This window comes from Canis aureus, chromosome 1, assembly GCF_053574225.1.
Source record: "Canis aureus isolate CA01 chromosome 1, VMU_Caureus_v.1.0, whole genome shotgun sequence".
Lineage (NCBI taxonomy): Eukaryota > Metazoa > Chordata > Mammalia > Carnivora > Canidae > Canis > Canis aureus.
In genome coordinates, this window is record NC_135611.1 from 19,718,639 (window position 1) to 19,739,613 (window position 20,975).

General features: G+C 42.1%; 1 long non-coding RNA gene across 1 annotated transcript in view; it reads left to right on the plus strand.

Annotated features, from left to right (window-relative positions):
- The window catches only part of LOC144280912 (uncharacterized), a 71,496-nt gene that overhangs the window by 18,993 nt on the left and 31,528 nt on the right, over positions 1 to 20,975 (plus strand). Inside the window, exon 3 of the long non-coding RNA XR_013349350.1 lies at positions 20,144 to 20,314. This is a non-coding gene — a long non-coding RNA (uncharacterized LOC144280912). The remainder of the gene's footprint in view (positions 1 to 20,143; positions 20,315 to 20,975) is intronic.

Consider the following 20,975-nt stretch of genomic DNA (forward strand, 5'->3'; position numbering starts at 1 on the left):
TTGAGTTCAGTCATGTGGCCAATGATTGAATCCATCAGGTCTAAAAAATGAAACTCCAATAAAAACTAGATGCCAAAGCTCCAAGGAGTTTTCTGGTTAGTGAACACATCAGTGTGCTGGGAGGGTGGTGGGTCCTGATTCCATGGAAAAAGGTACAAAAGCTGTGTGTCTGGGACTCACTCAGACCTTGCCCTCTGTGTCTTTTCATTGGCTGGTTCTGATTTGTATCCTTTATGATAAAACTGTGATCATCAGTATGGTGCTTTCCTGAGTTCTGAATCATTATAGCCAATTATTGAACCTAAGGGGGGTTGTGGGTTTCCTTGGATTTATAGCCAATTGGTCGCAAGTGCAGGTGGCTTGGGCACCCCCAAAGTTGTGACTGGCATCCAAAGTGTGAGCAGTCTTGCTGGGAACTGTGCCCGTGAACTTGTGGAGTCTGACCCTAGTTTGGGGTGGTTTAGTGTCAGAATTGAATTTCACTGCAATGGGGAGGGACAGGGGATGAATTTGAAGCCCTGAAGCAATTATTAAATGAATTAGCCCAGTCTGGAAAACCACTGATTCCTGTGACGGGGTAGTGTTCTCACGATTTATGCCTATGTAACAAACCACCCCAAAACTTACGCCCATGGATTTTTGCGAATCAGAGATTCAAGGTAGGCTCTTCTCTGCTCCATGACGTCTGGGGTCACAGCTGGGCTGACAGTTAGTTATGTAACGATAAAGCACAAAGCTTACCTATATGCTAAAATTAAAAGTGAGTCTTCTTAGAGTTTTTTAATCAGAAAATTTGGAGTAAAGTCTTCCAACTTGAACTTTTCTCCTTTCTCAGTTGCCCCTACTTCACCAGTGCTCTTTGCATGAGTTAGCGTGGCCTTTGGGCAATCCAGCTCTGCCTGTCTACAGCGACATGCTGGTCACTCTGCCCACCAGCCAGGCTTGGGAGCTCATAATTTTAGCTGACCTTTTTGGCCTCTGTGATCTTGATTACAGTATTATTATACTCCTCCCTCAAATGATGAGAGCACATCTCTACAAGCCAGGCCCCACATCCTGAAATAGAGCAGAGAGTATACGTGGTAGTGTCGAGGAATTTGGAACCAGACTGCTTAATTTATTATATACCAGCTTGGTCACTTACTAGCCTGTGACCTTGGACAAGATGCATAACCCTCCCTGTGCCTCGGTTTCTCCATCTGTAAAATGGGGTCATGATCTCAGTTCTCATCTGACTTTGTCACTAACCAGGTATGTGGCTTTGTTCAGCTCAGTATTGTCATCTGGACTGGATGGTTTGTGACCTCCCCTCCAGCTCTGCATTTCTAGATGGGAGAGTGTTTTGCAAAGGATGAAAGGAATAATACATTATAAGGCACTTGTCATTTGTTTGCTCTCCCCCCAAGTCATTCCAGGACACGGTGGTCCCTCTGTGCTCTGGGTCCTACCTTGCTTGGTGCAGTTGCTGAGCATCATCAGTTGGGGTGGGTTCCTGGTGCAGCAGCAAGAGCTCAAGGTCTCAAGTTAGATGGGATTTGAATTGTAGTTCCATTACCTGTTTGGCAAAATTATCCAGCCTTTTGAACCCTCTGTTTTCTCATATAAAACAACCTTGTGTTACTTGGGATGCATCTGGCTACAAATAGCTGACCGAAAGTGGCTTACAGAGGAAGGCCATCCACACCACATTGGACGAGAAGCCTGGGCATAGCTGGTTTGGGAATTGGTTCAGTGAAACCAGATTGGCTTTTCCCGGCTTTTTCCTTGTGGTCACAAGATGATGGTCATGGAAGGATGTCAGCAGACAGGAAGCAAAGGGTGGGAGCTTCTTGTTGTCTAACTGCTTCTTTGGTAAGGCAGGAAAATCTTTCCAAAAGTCACCCGCAAAAATTTCCTCAGTTTCCATTGGCCATGGTTGGGTTCCATGTTCATGCCTCAGCTGCAAGGAGTGCTGGGAAAGCCTGCATATGGCACTTGCAGCCTCCATCAAGTGGAGGAGAGCCCTGCCCATAGGAAGGGAGAGGAAGAGTGGCTTTCGAGCCAGCAACCAGTGGTGTTTGTGACAAATATCTAGCTTGGACGATTGTGAGGATCAGATGACTTAATTTATTTAATTTGTTTGTTAATTTTTGGCTTACCAATAATGCTTATATAGCAGTTATGCTATGCCAGGCACTCTCTAATATCAACCTATTTACTCCTAACTCCATGAAGGAGGTACTATTATGATCTCCTTTCCCCCCCATTTTCGTTGAGGAAGCTGAGGCCCTGAGAGATTAGAATAACTGGCTGAGGGCTCACAGCTCAGAAGTAAGTGATAAAGGGAGGCTGCAAACCTGGCTCCCGAGCCTGTGCTCCTAACCCTTGCACCACACTGCCTCCCACAACGTGTGTTCTAGCACATTTGGCAAGCTGCCTGGGGAGGCTGGTTCCCATCCCTCCCCTGATTCGGCCGCAAGAGCAGATGGATGCTGAGTGGAAGGGGCAAGAATTAGAGCAGAATGTTCCCCTTCCAATGCCCCCCTTCCTCCATCCGTTCCAGTTTCTTGTGTTTAGTTTTCCTCCTCTGGTGGATTCCTATCTGTTTCACAGGAACTTGTGAAATCTATTCTGAAATTCTCTTTATTTAAGGTATGCAATGGAAAGGGTGACTTTTTTTTCTCTCTCTTGGTTTTTGGAAGCTGGGACTAACGGGGAATACATATTTTCTGTTTCTAAGGGTGAACAGAAATGGGCTGATGGAGAGACACAAGGCCTTGTGGGGGGTCGTCTCTGAGAGTTCTCTTTTCCTGCAAAGAGGCAGCTCCCAGTGTAGTGAGAACGCTGGAGTGGCATGGTCTTCCAGCAAGATCCCTTTAAAATAGCGTATTCTCAGTACGCTGTTAATTAACCCGACGGGGATGGCATTGGAAACGGATGAGCCTTGTGGTGGCTCGTGCTGCAGCATGCACACAAAGATGGAGAGGCAGGAGTGGGGGTTGTTTTTGGAGGACCCCCTTCCTAAGGACTTGGAGGAAGTGAGCCAAGCATTTGTGACATAAACCAGTGAGTCAAGAAGGAACAGGAAAGGACTATCACAAGTTTCCTAGCTTGGGACACTGAAAACACAAAAACAAGGTCACGTGTCCACACAGTGAAGAAAGGAGTCTCTGAAAAGAGAGGAAAAAACAGCCAAATATAACTCCACATAAAGACGATCAGAAAAACATCCTTGCTGGTTTGACAACCAACCAAGAATAACATATGAGTTCACTGAGCTCCAAAAATGGGGGGAAAGATAGAAGCATAAGCCAGCTAATTTAAAAATCAAGAAGTACATTTCTCATCTTCATGCAGAGGAATGTTCCGGAGCAGATCCTCATAGAGTAGAGCTAGCCCCTTAAAGCGGGGGTTTCCTGTAGAGATGGAGCAGCTGCACCTTTGATGACTCCTTGGATATTAGCAAAACACTTGCTAAATATAGAGGAACATCAACAAGTCATAAATAAGGGAACAGGAGTGGGAAACTCCATACAAAAGGTGAGTGGGCAAGAACAAAGACATCCTTTTCTGCCAAGGCAATTATCACGTGCAGCATCGAAGCATTAATCACTGAGTCATTTAAAAGTTCAAGTGCCAAATAAGAATAAAAGTCCCATGCAGGAAACTGTCACATATCAGGGCCCTGGAGGCAAAGTACTACCTAGTATCTGTTTCCAGCACTCTGTTCCGTGGAGTGCAAAGGGAGCTTGACATTGGCCGGGACTCTGAGGACGTTCCGATGGCCAGGTGGCAAAGAGCTACTCAGGCTGCCAGTCTGGTGTTTTATTTACGTTCATTCTTTCTCTGTTGAAGTTTCCTTGACTCTAAGGGAAGCCATAGAACCTCGATCTTGATTTCCCTCAGGGATGTGGGATATGAGCTACCTAGACCATGAGCGTGAGACGATTGGACCACATTGAGGTGGACCACACTGGGTCAGATAAACGTTGCTGTTTTCTCAAAACAAGCCAAACATGTGCTGATTGATTTCTGCTCTTCCTGTCCACCCAGATTAAATCCATTTAAACTCTGAAGAGTCTTAAGACTTACTAAGTGCCACGTGTAGGTGGTGTGGTGCTTGGATCTACACCATACATCATGTCTACATCATCACACATCAAGCAAAAATAAGCATGGCCCCACTTCCAGTGAGTCTTGGTCTAAGGAGGCTTTGCCATAAGCAAATGGAAAGCTGGCAAAGCTACTCCCACAGTTTAGGTGATTCCTGCTGAACACAGGAAAGCATCTTATCTTGATATTCCGGGGAAAACTGGTGCCCAACCCCATGAACAGAGCATATAATTTCTAAAATTGTAACCTATCAATCAATTCATAGGCCCTCAATGGATCTGTAGAAACAATAACTCTTTTTAGCAACCTTATATAAAAAAATATCTTCCCATTATTTGGTCAGTCTTCCGTCTAGTGCTGTACGTCAATGACCAAGGTATTGAAATAAAACAGTTAAGCCAGAGTGGGGTGACCTAGTGAAAGAGGGAACAAGAGTGGTTCTCAGGTGTGGGTTTTTCCAGACAGTCACTTCTGGTCTCTAGGGAGCGTGCAGTTTTGATTTCTCTGTTCTACGATCTCTGCTTTTCTCCCTCATCTGATGGGAATCCCTGTTGAAACCTGATGTTGTATGTCAGAGGATCTAAGAAGCTGCCACTCTAAAGACAATCCATTATTTTGCGTTCTCAGTGAGAAGAAACTGTCAAACTATGTCATGCCTTTAGACTGTAAATGCATTCTGATTTCAGAGATGTGAAAATAGCAACAAAGAGAGAATTTATGATTTGAGAGAATACATATTCATCATTTTCTTGGAACGTAAGGAAATTTGGGGTCTAACATGCCTGGACTAAATGAATACACGCAAGGTAAAGATCCTCCTTCGGCAAAAACTTCCTTTAATACATATTTCCACAAAGGGCTCAACTGAGACTTCAAGACAAGCATCTCTGTGGAGACTTGTTTCAAATGTCAGCCACCAGAGCAGTTATTAAAATGCGGCTGGTGAATCAAGTCAACAAACCATCAAACATTTCTGTGGGTTCCAACCTACGACATGGCAGAAAGATGAGCAAAATAGATGAGAGTGGCAAGAACAATAACACGTCCGCCACAGTGAGAAGCGCATATGTGCACCTGGGTATCCAACTGCCTTCTAGGCGCTGCTGTCTGCAGCTCTGTTCTGCTCCGGAAGCCACAAGACTTTGGGAGAACAGCTCTGGAAATGACTATTTAAGACAAACCAGGACAGGGTACGAAGGGATGAGGTCCTTTGTGTTTCTCCTGTCGATTTGGCTCTCGCACATCAAAGTTCTTTGAAAAATTTCAACAAAGATGTTATATCCATAACAAGTACAAGAGAGTATGTTCAACATCTATTGTATAATTTCAAAAATGATGACAAAATACACCCAGTAAAAAGAAAAATAGTACTGATACTTTTGAAGCCTTGTGCATGATGTCTCCAAATGGTATTGATCCCTTCTTCTCTCCAGAGATATTGGCCATCCTGAATTTTCTGTGAATCACCTGCTTGTTTTTGAAACTGTATATGACTTCATTTTGCCTGTTTTGGAAATTTAGGGAAATCAAATTACACTGCATGTAGTTTTTTAAAACTTGCTTTATTATTGCTCAGCATTACACATTTTAGATTCAATCGTGTTCCTACGTAGCCATATTGCATTCTGTTGCATGACCGCCATGATTCATTCATACATTCTCCTGTTTGTGGGTGTTTGAGTTGTTTTGCTTCGAAGAACAATGGTACTATGAATATTCTCATACATGTCGCCTGGTAAACATGTACCTGAGTCTAGCTCGGCTACACAGCTGTGAGTGAAGTTGCTGTGCTGTGGGGTGTACACGTGTTTAATTTTACTGTGGGATGCTGAGTAGTATTCCGAAGTGGGAGTAACAAAGTGGCAACGTACTTTCAACAACAGTGCATGAGGGTATCTGGCATTCCGTATATTTGTTCTACATCTTACTAATATTTGATATTGTTAGACTTTAAAATTTTAGGCACGAGATGGGAATGAATGGTGTCTCTTTGTGGTTTCATCATACGTTTTCCTCATTGCTAATGAACATTTCCCTGGATGTAACAGATAGTCATCTCGTCTCATCTATGAAATGCTTCTTCATCTCTTATACACATGGGTTGTTGGTCCTTTCCTGGGTTGTCTGACTTTTTCTTACTGACATAGGAGTTCTTTATTTTCTGGATATTGATATTTTGTTAATTATAGGTATTGCAGATAATTTCTCCCAGTTTGTATCTTGTTCTTGTTCTTTTTCTTTTTTTTACTCTTTTTTTGGTGTCTTCTGATGAATGGAAGTTAATGTGGTTGATTGAATCACTATTTTTTCCTTACAGTTTGTTCTTTTTGTGAATTGTTTAATAATCTTACCGTATCCTGAGGTCAAACATGTTTTTCTGTCTCTTTCTAAAAGTTGTAAAATTTTCCCTTCCAATCCCGTCTATCTGGGATTGATTTTAATGAATGGTGTAAGGAGTAGATCTGTTTTCTTTTCTTTCTTCTTTTTCATCTTAATTTTTTTTTTTAATTTCTAACCCATTGTCCCAGCATCATCCCTTAAGAGTTGCTCCTTTTCTACTTATTTGTCTTGTCACTTCTTCCATGTATGTGTGTGCTCTCCTCAGATCTCTCTCTTTAGGCCTGGAGACTATTTTGCTGCCTGTGTACTGATACCACTGTTTTATTTTCTGTGACTTTATAATTCTTGCCTGGTAGGGCACACTATAGTTTTCACGTCTGACTGGAATAGGAATCAGTCTACGCTGATAGATAAATAGAAGATCTCCTTTAAATTCAAAAATCTCAGGAACGTCGACTCTAAAATATGCTGGCATTGAGTATTATAAGAAAATAAAAGGATGAAAAAAAATAAGTCTCTTCCTTCAATAGCTCTATTTGAGCCAAATGTACATTCTTTTGCAAATATACACCAGAAAGCTAGGATACACTTTGCTGAAGACTAGCGGTGTTGCCTATTTTTATCTTTACAAAGGTGTGAAGATACATTTGGGTTCTCTTCTTACAGGATCCAGAAATCAAACAGTTGAAATGGAAAGTGTTGATGACATACACACTTGCACCTTCACGGACTTCTACTCCCAAGGACATTGGTTCCATGCTCCCCATCCAGTCACTCAAGGCTAAGAAAGCACACCTGGGTGACCAAGTCCTGCCTCTACAGAGAGCTCTGGTTCATCCAATTTGCTCCCATTTTATTTTAATGAAAAAAAAAAAATATAACGGAATAGATAATAAAGTTCTCCCAAAGATGCCTTCTTTAGAGTTATCTAAAGTTTATCAGCAAAATAACTTTGACTAAGTTAAATGGCGATGTGTCACACACCCAAAACGTGTGAAGCAATTTGAAAAAATATTTTAAATATGCCATGGATTTGTAAATTAATGCAGGGCTCACTGTGCTTGAATTTCCATTTCTAAACTGCTTCATTTGCATGCAAAGAGTGGGCAATTTTTGTGTGTGTGAAAATTTAGCCTTAAGAAATGAAAATCAAAAACTCAGCAACTTGAAAAGAGCTGTTAGGCATAGAAATTGTTTAATCGGTTTCCAGCAGGGCCAATGGTGTTGGCATTTTGAAATACCAGATTGGATTGGCATCCTAGAAAAAAAAATCCTCAGCTCAGAAAAAGTCGCCTAAAAAAGCCACCATCTACAGAGTGGTGAAAGAAGATAGCCGAGATATGACAAATGCCAATGGAACAAATCCTGTGATCGAGAGAGAGCCCGAAGTGTGAAATGAACAAATGTTAGATGTGATAAAATTGCTGTCAGTGCTACCCCAATCATCGCTTCTGACAAATACAATGCCCGATCAGAAAATCAGGTGCTCTCTTCTGAGGGATTGTTCCGCGGGGATCTTGGAGGAGGACCCAACACTGTGGTGTGTCTTCAAGCCCGTGTTCTCATTGTGGAGTACGTTAAAAAGGGGGCTAATAATTCTCTCCATGACAAGGTTGAGATCCTAAGTTAGATTTTCATTCCAGGGTTTTTAAAATGCAAGTTTAAAATAAGATTTCATTTTAAACACAGCTCTACATTTTGTGAGGCTTTTGTAGCGCAGACCTTGAAAATTAGACCAGAATACCACATTTGGTTAGAGACCAAGTTTCTTTATTTACAGTATCCCAAATGAAAGATGGAAGGTTAGATCTACCTGTTTATAATATTGACAATGGTCAAGAGCATAATAGTAATAGGAATAAAGCCCCCAATAATAATCATACACACTATTCATTTATTTCTTACCTTATTTCTTACACACCTCTTTGGGGTGCCTGCTTTGGGTTGGGTATGATCCTAGGTGCTGGGGATGCAAAGTGCATTGCAAAAATGAATAAGAAACAGATCCTGGTGCCCTAAGAAGTTCAGTCTTCTCAGTGAGTCTCTTCCTGGTGCGTTTTACGGAACAGGCTATCTCATTTACTTACCTAATTTTCTCTCAAAGGGTCTGCTGACTACGAAGGGTCTAGATAACAAGGAAGGAAATTCTATCCTTTCTTGTTTTCTCTTTAAGACCATATGGAAGAGTAGTGAGCTCAAGGAAAGTGATGCTATTGTCTTACTGTATTTGAGATAGATGCTTTGCCCACGCGGATTCTTCTCTCGACAGGATGGCAGAGAAAACAGGACATCGACAGTTCTGGTTTCCCTTTCCAGGGCTGGGGATGGAATTCTTGGGTAAGAACAAGAGGATATCGTAAGTTCTTCATGCTAAGATCCCCTCTATTTGTTTTGTCACTGAAAAAGAACAAACCTCACGGCCTAACCCTTTCAGATATGAGTCTTGTTTCCTAAGTTCACAGTGCCATGTTCTGCACACGTCATTGTTTGTTGATTGAACACAAGGTTCTGTGTGATTAAAGTATTGTATTGCGTTGTCTTCTGTAGTATATTCTTTTTTTTTTTTTTTCTCTGTAGTATATTCTTGAAAGAGGAGAATCAAACAGCAAATGTTAATTTGTGCCAACCCTGAATGTATTTAAAACCGGTTATAGAATACACTGATGGGGAGATTGGAAGACAAGAACTCTAGATTTTTCAGGGGAAACATTATAAGAATGGGCCCTCTGTAGAGATTCTCAGGCATTGTCCCCTTTCAAAAAATCTTTCTGTGGGCAATCTGTAGACTGAAGTATATATGGTATATATGGTTCAGACTGACTTGAAGGGCTAAGACTTGAGTTCTGTTTAAATCCTTACCAACTTGCTATCAAGTACTGAATAATCTTGTGATTTACCAATGCATGGTGGATATAAAATAATTATTTTTTAAAATCCGGCTACACATATGTGGCATATATGTCCTCAAAGAGTCAGAATTTATTTTCTTTGTTGGCTTGGTCAAAAGCCCATATTTCAAGTGAAAGTAAATTAGTATATGGCAGATGCTTCAAGATTTCTGTTTAATGATATCAAACATAAAACCCACTGTTGGGACACCTGCATGGCTCAGCGGTTGAGTGTCTGCCTTTGGCTCAGGGTGTGATCCTGGAGTCCTGGGATCGGTCCCAATCCGGCTCCTTGTATGGAGCCTGCTTCTCCCTCTGCCTGTGTCTCTGACTCTCTTGTGAACGAATAAATAAAATCTTAAAAAAAAAATTAAAAAAATAAAACCCTTGTAAAATCTTGGTATGGATTCCAGGTAGTATACATTTCACAAAGAAGATGAGGCTCAGCATGGGATTGGGCAGCTCCCTCAAATCACACACCTCAGAGCTAACACACACCCTCTGCCTGTGTCTCTGCCTCTCTTGTGAACGAATAAATAAAATCTTAAAAAAAAAATTAAAAAAATAAAACCCTTGTAAAATCTTGGTATGGATTCCAGGTAGTATACATTTCACAAAGAAGATGAGGCTCAGCATGGGGTTGGGCAGCTCCCTCAAATCACACACCTCAGAGCTAACAGCTCATATCAGTGAGGAATGCTTCTGACTTCCAGGAACAGAAAGTCTGATCAATGGTGGTCGAGGAAATGGACACTGAAGTCTTTGAAATAATGAGGAATGTGGAGGTAGGTACTTTTCAGTTGGTACAATGGATCAGCAATGTCTTCAACGTCTAGGAGCCAGGCTTTTTCTACATCTTGTTCCTCCATCCTCAGTATATTTGTTTTCTGTCCTCATGGTTATCACCTCATGTTTGCAGTGTGGCTGCTGCATCTCCAGGCATCATGGGCTCATGCCAGCATCCTAAGCAGAAACTGAAGGCCAGATAGAGGCTAAGGATCTTATCCTCAGAAGCTCTTTATTTTTGGACAGTGAGAAGAGGCTGGAAAAATCTCACATTCTCTTCTCACTGTTCAAAACAGTATCACACAACAGCCCTACATAGCCACAGGGGCAGGGGAATGGGATCACCATGAGTTGTTAGATCAATTACTACTTACTTCATGGTGCTGGGGAGAGACCCGCCTTTCTTGAGATCTAGTGATACCCGCTTACTACCTGAATTCATTGTCAGAATTCTGTGATCAGGGAAGAAGGTCACGGGCAGTGTCTGTGCAGATTGTGGGATGTGATGGTATTTGGCTTTGAAGAGTTGAGAGAAGCAGTGATAAGAAGTGGGTTGGATCATGAGCTATGGAGACAAAGCTCCCCAGACTGAATTTTGGATTTGGTCCTTCCTAGCTGTATGACCTTGGGCAAGTTACTTAACTTTCTGCTTTGCAGTTGAATTATGTGTAATAATCCCTACTCACAGTGTTGTTATGAGAATTACATGAGATAATATGGGCAGAACACTTAGTGCAGAGCTCTGCATGTGTTTAAGCACAAGTCTCCTTGGCTATGTCAGAGCCTAAAGGAACAGAATGGAGGGCTCTCTGGTGTTAAAGACTTTGGACTTGCTTTGGGGAAAGCACTCTTTTGAGGGGCAAGAGGCCAGGTTTGGGGACTAATGGCTGTGTTGTTAACTTGCTAATTGTTTAAGACTGAGTTCCATCCTAGGGCTCCATTTCCTCAAGTGTAAGATGGGAATCATGGTCCCCAAGTTCCATTGAGTTCCAACATTGGGAGGCATTGGTGACCTTTTGGTAGCAGAGGGCTGGTGGGATGGGTCCTATAGGATCCTTAGGGGCCACTCCCATCACACTCATGGAGGAAACTGGAGACTTCCTGTGCTTTCTCGGATGACACTGTTTGCAGTTGTCCATATGATGATGGAATGTAATGGAGGGACTCGTACCCTCCCGGTGGCCCATATGCTTTTTAAAATTAAAAGTAGCCATCAGAATGAGTTAGATGCTTCATCCTTCAAATGACTAACGGCCTCATCTGAAGTGACTCCGTGGTTCTGAAATCCCCACAGGGCCTCTGCCTCACTGTCTGTCAAGACTTGATTTGATATTTGAACTCAATTTTACATCAATAGGGCATTCAGAAATGTTCTTAGTTAACTTTGTACTTAGTTTCAATAAAAACAAAGCAAATGCATAATTAGCATTTTAACAATAAATAAATTAGAACTTGAGATTGCTGTAACAATATACACTGCTAGAGAAGAATCGAAGAAGGCAGTCTAAAAATAAAGGCGAACTCATAAACACACTCCTCTTTCTCTCTGGAAATCAAAAACACACCAATGGTTTTATGACAAAGGACGAATAATGAAGGGAACTGAGAATGTTTCTTCCCACCTAATAGTGGGAAGGTAGTCGTGTAGAGTTGGATGAGGAACAGTTGTATCCAAAACAATAAGCTTGCCCTAAAAGCCTTGATTATTAGTTCCACTTAAAAAAAGCAACAACAACAAGGATAAATGTAAAACTGATGTTAGGAGATTTTTAAAAAGCTGCAACCCATGAAAACTAAATAGTCATTTGCAAAATACTGTTCCAATCAACAGAATTGTTTCCTTCAGAAGAACTGTCTGTCGGATGCTCCCCATACTCCGTCCTGGTACAGCCTGGAAATTGTTCTTCCTAACTGTGGGACATGGAGCTGTTCAAACGCTTCATGGAGTCTGCTGTGCCCTTAAAAATCCTGAGTGTCGTAGTGGGATAATCAGGCTCAGATTTAATGTCACAAATTCTCCAAGGCCTTGTGCAGGTAAGGAGGATTTGGGGCCAGTGACGAAAGCAACCTGCGCTGAGACGAGGAGCATGTTAGCTACGAGGGCTCCTCGGTAAGGGGGGACCCACGGTTCACACCAGCCCTTGGTGTTGGCTCAGACTTTTGGGACTCTGCTTATTCCAGACACCTTCTGATTTAGGTACAACATAGCATGGGGGCAAGTGTTAACCCGTGTTTTAACTTTCTCTAAATTGCTTTCTGGTGATGTATCCTGAGGCTCATGGGTCTAAGAAACAAACTAACAAAATGCACAAACAGAAATAGGTAAAATAATTCTGTGGAGTGAAGCGATTCATATTCTGAAAAGTATTCTTCTGTGTTAAATAATTTATAGAGGGAAATGGATTCAGAACAGAATCTTGAAAGTATTTTAGAATTTGGAGATACGTGTATGTGTGTATGTGTGTGTATTTGCATATGCACACATTTGAATTTTAACTTCCCTGATCTTGGGGTGAATCTGATAATGACATTTATCCTGGAACGAACTTAATGACTTGCCTCTTTTCTGTGCTCGTTTCTCCCTACCCTAGCCCTCTGGGCCTTGGCCTCCACTTTGGGAAGAATTTTAGAAAATGATTTTGCTTGATTAGGATCCATGGGAGGACACTTGGGTATATTTAAAAAGTCCCCATAGCCTGCAGCAAAGTGGAGTTGGGTAAAAGGGTAGAAACAAATTAGTAATGAAAAACTGTTCCCAGAGTGAAAAAGAACCTAGGGACCCAGGCACAGGCCAAGAGGACTGGGAGAGAGGCAGGGTACACTCAGGCCAAAGCTCGTTAAATAGAAATGGATCAGAGGGAGGAAGAAAGCAAGTGGCTTGGAAAGGCAGAGGAGCTGTGCATCCGCAGGGGCTGCGGCTGGCTCTGAGCACTGGGAACTCCATCACAGGGAGTCCGAGCTGGAAGCTGGCTTATAATCACCACCTCCAGGCCCATCACATCGCAGATGAGGAAACCAAGGTGGAGCGCATTGCTCAGGGTCCCAGCCAAATCAGAGCAGAACTCCCTGCTCTCAGCCTGAGGCTTCCCCACCATGGGGCAGTGGCCCTTTTCTTTTAGATTTGGTCTCTCTTGCTTACTGAAATTTCACTAGGAAATTAGAAAGGAAATAGAGGAAAGCACATTTTACTAGCAATTGACAAAATGATGGGGGAATTACAGCAAATAAAGTAAAGGTAACTGTAAGAAGCTAGAATTTCTCTCTCTCTTTTTTAAGGATTTTATTTATTTATTCATGAGAGATCCTGAGAGGCAGAGACACAGGCAGGGGGAGAAGCAGGCTCCATGCAGGAAGCCTGATGCAGGACTCGATCCCAGGCCCCCAGGATCACGACCTGAGCCCAAGGCAGATGCCCAACCGCTGAGCCACCCAGGTACCCTAAGAAGCCAGAGTTTCTTAACACAAGGGGTGCACTGGAATTTCCTAGGAAGCTTAAAAATAAATACAGTGACAGACATCCACATCAGACTAATAAGAACCGGTGTGAGTTAGGCCCTGACACTGATCATTGTAAAAACTCCCAGCTGATTATAATGTGTAGCCAGAGTTGGCACGAGAGATCTGGATTTGAATCCTGTTATTATTAGCTGTGTGATGTGAGGCAAGATACCTAACCTCTCTGAGCTTCACTTTGCTCCCGTGTGAGATAGAGCCTTTAGAGCCTGCCTTTTAAGATTGCCGTGAGATTAGGTGAGATAAAGCATACGACTTGCCTGACAGTAGAGTGTTGAGTATTTGCCATTAAAGGTTTGTTTCTTTTACAAGAATCTGAATCTTGATTCAGTGGTTAGAATTAGAGAATCAGTTTTTATTTTGTAAACTGTTAGTGGGTTTCCTTTTCTCAGGTCTTCTTACCTCCCCGAGCACATTCTCAATGATTCTCCTCAAAACTTCAAGAGTGGTTTTCAATTTCTAAAATAAGGCAATGGGGCAGAGTATGCAGTCACCAAGAAAGTAATGCTCCCTTCCCTGACAAGTGGGATTCCGGTGGGTTGCCTGGCGGAGGTGAGCTTCTTGGCTGGTAATAGAGGGTAGCGTGGGGCTTTCCAGAATGAAACCACATGGCACCTGATACACAAATACAACACTAATGGCATCAAGTCACATGTTGAGAAAACCTTTGCTTTCTCAATTTTCTTTCAGCGATACTTGTACTATGAAGACATTTTGCTTGGTAATATCACTAATTAAATAGAAGAGATCTCAGAGCCTTTTTACTTAGAATTTATCATTGTTTCACCTTAATTTCATTCCTGTTTGTGTTGCCTTTTATTTATGGTAAGTGGTTTCCATTTAGAATAATCAATGTATGTAAGGAAGAATGTTCCAGAACTCTTCAGTGAGCACTAGAGGAGTGATAAGTGGATGGGAAAAGTTCACGAAGGTGGGAAAGTCCTGGGTTCTCACCAGGGCTCATCTGTGAGCCCTCAGGCTGGAATAGAAACACACTCTTTCTGGGACTCAGTTTCCTCAACCCGAAACTAAAGGTGTTAAGCCTCCACAATGCCTACGATTGCTTCCAATTTAAGCATATCTGATATTCAAATTCCACACAATTTGTGCTTTTAAGGATAATCTTGTTCATTAAACACACACACACACACACAGGAAATGGGATAGAAGAGGAGGGTTTCTCTGCCTCATTTCCCCATAGAATAGCTCATGGGTTACTTGGCTGGGATCTATGCGCTTCTACCAGAGTTTTCTTCTCTTGCTGATAGACCTTAGTCATTAATGTTAAGGACTGTTGTGATCTGGACAATTACCTTCATTCAGGTGTAGCGCCCAAGCCAGGTGTCCTCGTTTGCGTATTTCCTAGGCAACTAGATCTGTGGGTTATTGCTGGGGTAGCGTATTTCCTTCTTTTTAGCCCTCTTGAGAGATCTGAAATGCAGGACAGGTTCTCACGCTGCACAGCGGTAGTAAAATGTTAATTGGTATAAAACGGCATCAGGTTGGTGGTTTGGATAGAAGGTGGCATCAGTGCTCTGCCCGGTGCTATGTGAGTCTTGGTCTGTAGCCCCCAGATGCTGATGGCACGGGGGGCGGGGTGCTGGGTGTGAGGGGTGTGGGACCCTCTCCATCTTCAGTGCTGTTCCCTGAGGTGGGTGCCCACTGGGAAAGGCCAGAACTGGGATGTGTCTCACAACGCAGTGCAGAATTTTATTATTTTTATTTATCATATTTTATTTTTTAAAGATTTTATTTATTTATTCATGAGACACACAGAGAGAGAGAGGCAGAGACATAGGCAGAGGGAGAAGCAGGCTCCCTGCAGGAAGCCCAATGCGGGACTCGATCCCCAGACCCCAGGATCACGCCCTGAGCTGAAGGCAGATGCTCAACCATTGAGCCACCCAGGCGTCCCCAGGGTGCAGAACTTTAATAGGTAGTACCAGGTTCTGGCAAGTGCTTTCCCCCAAGGCCTGGCCCTCTGAACCCTGGCCGTGTGCAAGCTGGGGTTTTCTCTCAGCACTGCTCTGGGTGGGAGGACAGAAGCAGGAGGGTGACTGGGCCCAAACTGTCCTCCCCACTCTATGCCTTCACTCCTCGGCTGCCGAGTCATTGTCAACCTTCATGAAGGCTGAAGTTCCAAGCCCTCCTTTCCTGGTGGTGACTCCTGCATCAGCCCTGTTTTGTGTGGTTCCCTGTATCCCTCTTGTATCCCAGGCACTGTTCTAGACTCTGGTGCACTAACGTATCTAATCCTTTCTACATTATTCCCTCCCTGCAAAGGAGAAGCCAGAAGCTTAGGAAATGACCTGGTTTGTCCCCAGGTGATAATGGGTTCTGAAATAAGCAATTTTACATAACCCAGTCCTGCAGAAAGTTTTTGTTTTTGTTTTTGAGAGAGAGAGCATGGGTGGTAGGGGAGGGGCAGAGGAAGAGGAAGAGAGACGCAGGGCTCAATCTCAGGACCTTGAGAACATGACCTGAGTCAAAATCGAGATTTGGATGATCAACCAACTGAGCCACTCAGGCGCCCCCTAAAGAAAGTTGTTTTGGACTTTTCCAGCAGAGGAGCACTGTTTAGGGAATTTCCCAGCAGGCCAAAGTATCTGGGATGGATATGACCTCATTTTGATTAGGGTTGGGAAAATACTAGTGACAAAACGCCATAATTCTTTTGGGGGCAAAGGGCTTGGAAGAATAAGGAGGTGGGTGTCTTGTTGGGAGTCAATTCGGAGGGAGGCGATTCATGGACCACACAGCTGTCGGCAGCCTCATAAAGGGAACAGGAGCCTTGGCTCTGAAGTTGCAGGTGGATCCGTGAATCTTATCGGTGGGTGGCTCTGGGCACGAGACTGAATTGTTTAGAAGTCTGTGGAAATGTGGTGGTAAGGAAATAGAGAGTTTGTCAGCAATGTATTCACTCACAAATACTTGGTGAGCATCTGTTAAGTGCCACACGCGATTCTCAGCGCTGAGGATACAGAAGTAAACCACCAGATGAGAGCCTGGCTCCCTGGAAGCTGTCGAGATATGCCAACATTTGAAGGTTGAGCAGAAAAGGAGCATGCAAGGATGACCGGGGAGGAGGCTGGAAATGGGAGGGAAGGGTGTCAGGAAAGGCTACAGAAGAGAGTGTTTCCAGAATAAAGATGGCCCAGAGCTTTATCGGACGGACAGGGAGTCTAAGGTGAGGGGGATTTGTACACCCTGCAGCCGTACGTCCTGACGACTCACAACTTTTCCTCCTTGGCCTTTTCTTGAGAGGCTCTAATAGTCACAGCCCAAGAGTGCAAATGATGTATGCATTGATGCATATGCTTGCAGTAATGCTGGGCTCGTGCTGCATTCTTCCGGGAGGCAAATTCTGTTGCCTGTGGTGTGCTGTAAAATGCAGCATTTGAAGTGGTATTCTTTTTTGGGGTCAAAACAGATCTGAGCACCATACGTAAGTGTGCCGAGCTGTGAACAGAGCAGCGATTTCCTGAGACGAGGTGTGTGTCTGCCAGGATCAACCACAGGCCTTGCCAGATCCTTGTGGGAGATGAAATGCCAGGGAGCAGCCTGCCACCACAAAGAGAAGCTGAATGGCAGCAACACCTCCAACGACAGAAAATTTAGAAAATGTTCCTTGGAAACCAATGCCTCTTTGTGCAATCATGACAATACCAAGACACCAACCCATTTGCTCCTGAGAATAATTACGCATGCCATTTGCATGATCCTTGAGAGCTTATAGAGTGCTTCCAAGGATGTTATCTTGGAGATTGTGTTGGAACTTGGAGCTTGTGGTCAGCTCAGATGAGGAGCCCTGGTGTGCCAGCTTGCAGAGTCCCTTGTTTCCTTTCCAAAGGGGTGCCATGGAAACCATGGCTGCCCCTTGAGACTGGTGTCCTGCCTTTAAATGACTTGCTTCCCAACAATTTTGGAAATGAGAAATCATGACTCTGAATCATGAGAGTATGGGAGAATTTCTATTTTCTCCTATATGTCTTAGAGTTTTCCAAATTTTTCTGTGAGAAGCGTGGCTACATTTGTAATTAGAAAAGAAAAAGAGTTGTTTAAAAAAATCAGAGGAAGCAAGCTTCTGAAATACACCACGGGATTGGCCGCCTACTTTGATCAAGCTTCCTGGGTCACAAGAGCCTTTGCATTTTTGAAGAGGGGCCTTAGAGGTCATGCAGTCAGACCCACTCATGCACCAGCGTGCAGAGAACACAACCAGCCAGAAGCAGTGTCCTACTTCTTTAAAATAGATACTTGGAAAGCTTTAACACCAGCAAAGCCAAGCCAGAGATATCGATCCTCTTAGATGAAGTGAGATGGATTCTGAATGTGCTATTTTCTCTTTTAAATAAGTTTTTTTTATTAAATAATATGTGCTTTTTAAAGGAAGTGTGGCAAATAAAAAGAAAAGGAATAATATTCTGGTAAAGACCATCTTGAAACTGTCCCCCCAACCTTTTTAAATGGAAATGGGTGGATATTTTTTTTGTTTTGTTTTGTGTAATAGTATTTATTTTTATTTGAATTTCTGGATTTCTTTTTCCAGAATTCTTAAATCTGAATAGTGAGAGTAACAACTAGGTATAAAAGTGTTTTGAAAAGCTTCATCCAGAGTGAAAGAAAGGCTGCTTTCTACAAGTACATATAGGTGAGATTCTTTGAAGGATATCCCACAAGACAGCTCATCAGTTTTTTGTTTGTTTGTTTGTTTTTTAGGACTTCGCCTGTTTTGGCTTCATTTGAATTTGAATTCTAAATTTTAAAAAAAGGGCAGATAAACGGTATATCACCAGACCCCTTGCCTCTCCAAGACTGGATTTCTGTATCATTGCCCAGAAAGATGACTTGGCAGGGTATAATATGCTTGGTTTACAACTATGTCCTCAAGATGTATTACTCATTGCTTCATTGTTATTTAGCATTTAGTATTAAAAAGTAAGAGACCAGTCAGACTTTCATTTCTTTGTGTATACTGATTTTCTTTCCTGCCTATAAATATGTAATATTTAAAACATTAACCTAGGAGTTACACATGATTGGGTCAGCCTTGGTGGTTTCCCCTACCCCAGTGATTTCCTTGGAACCTGATGAGCTGTTCCAACAACAAACTCTTATTTCTTTTTCTTTTTCCTCTGGAGGAAGATTTTTTTTAACTTTGATATGGACATTGTGTGTCGTCCAATTGCTGTACTTTTAAAGTTTGATCTCTATGTATTTTTCTTTAAGATTTATCTATTTATTTTAGAGAGAGAGAGAGAGTCTGCGTGTGTGCATGTGTGAGCAGTAGGACAGGCAGAGAGAAAGAGAGGGAGACAGAGAATCTCAAGCAGACTCCTCACTGAGCATAGACCCTGATGCAGGGCTCGATTGCATGACTGTGAGATTATGACCTGAGCTGAAATCAAGAGTCAGATGTTTAACTGACTGTGCCATCCAGTCAGTTATATTTTCTCTGGTTGTTTTAATTTTTGTCTGCATTCTAGGAGAACTACTGGGATTTGTTCTATAATTGATCAATTTTCTACAATGGCAATTATGTCCTTTACTGCCTCCAATACATTCCATTATTGCTTTTCTAATTTTCCTGAAGTCTTTAATATCTGACCTATATCATTTTTGCTGGCTTTTTACCTACATTATTTCTCTTGTAGTGAGTGATGTTCTCTTTTTGCCCCATGGAGAACAGGTTATTCTCTATGTAAATCCTAATCCCAGATCATTTTTTTCCTAATTCCAATTTCTGTAATACATATTTTTCAGAAGTCTGCTCATCCTCTAAATCTTTGTAATGATTTCTTTCACATTTTTTATTCAATTTCCCCTTGTTCTTTATGTTTTAATATTTTTTTCTTTTTGATTTATCCTCAAAGAGAAAGGACATTTCACCTACTCTTGGCCTTGTTCTTTGGTGCTGGTCACATGTCTTTCTTAGAGGTTGAGCTTGATTTGATTTCCAGGGGGACTCTTCAGGACTGAGATGAAAGTTTCTTCCATGTTTCCTGGCTTTAACATCCTGAAAAGATGGAATGCACAGAAGTGAAGCTCCTGTTTCTTCCATGTTTCCTGGCTTTAACATCCTGAAAAGATGGAATGCACAGAAGTATATGCTCATACTAGCATATACTGCTAGTAGAGCTTTCCATGTCTCTGCCCTCCCCCATTTATATTATGTCATCTGGAAAGATGATATCTCCTCTAATACTAGGCATTACTTCCAGCTTCTCTGGATTTCTTGAAAAATATCTAATAGGGGCTGTGGCATAATCTAAAGGGTACTTTCTGAGACATCCTAATCTGAGTATGCATCCCAGTTCTACTTCTGACCAGCTTTGTGATCTTTGCTGTATGACTCTCTATCATTGAACTTTATTTCCTAGAATGAAGATAATGGTATTGCTATTATTTTGTGTTGTGACACTAAAGAGAGAATGTTTGGAAAGTGTTTAGCACAGTGCATTGTAAATTTTATATATTAGCTGCTGTTATCATTATTAATATTACTATTCTGTCATTGAATACAGGTCTAAAGAGGCGTTGATTGGAGTGGAGGGTATGAAATTGCACACTGATCTCTTTGAACACAGGCACCTCATGGTGGAAAGGCAGCTGTCCAATTTCGTCATTGACACAGATGTTGAATTCCTGAATCTTGGTGGACAATGGGGGAATATTTTCAATCAGGCACAGAAATGGTGAGTCACAAAATGGGTTTCCAATCTGGTTTGATCTGCTTCTTAAGTAGTAGAATTTCCTTAAGATTCTGATAAGAGTTTGATTGCAAATCACAGTTTTCTTATTGCTGTGATGTTTCATCTTCTGGGTCTTCATAGGTATTTTTGTGGGAAGGTGGTGTGTCCAGAGCTATTATCCAGGTGCAATGTTAAGTTGGAAGTCTGCAGGTGTATTTCTCAGTTAGTTTTCAAATACAAATTACCAAATTTAACTAGTTAGATGCATAAAAACAAAATGTGTTGCATGAGTGATTTTCTTTCATTTCTTGGAGCTCTGTAAGTAATTCTGTTTTTATCTAGATTTTACTTGTTAAATGAGTTCTAAGCCAGGGATGATGGAATCTTCTCTTTTGTTTCATTGTCATGTCGATATTCTATCATTCTCATATCATACCATAATGAAATTACATGTTTTCCATTCTTATGGACCTTTTGTACCACTTATTTGTGTTTCCTATAAGCATTCTTTAGGATCAAAGACAGAGTTGAATTCAGTGCCCTTGGCATTGAGATTCGAATATATTGGAAAAGGATGCTTGAACTTCGCTGTATGATAGAGCACTCCTGCTGAAACCATTGTTATTCTAAAAAATATAAATCTTTGGATGTGGATTATTTCTGT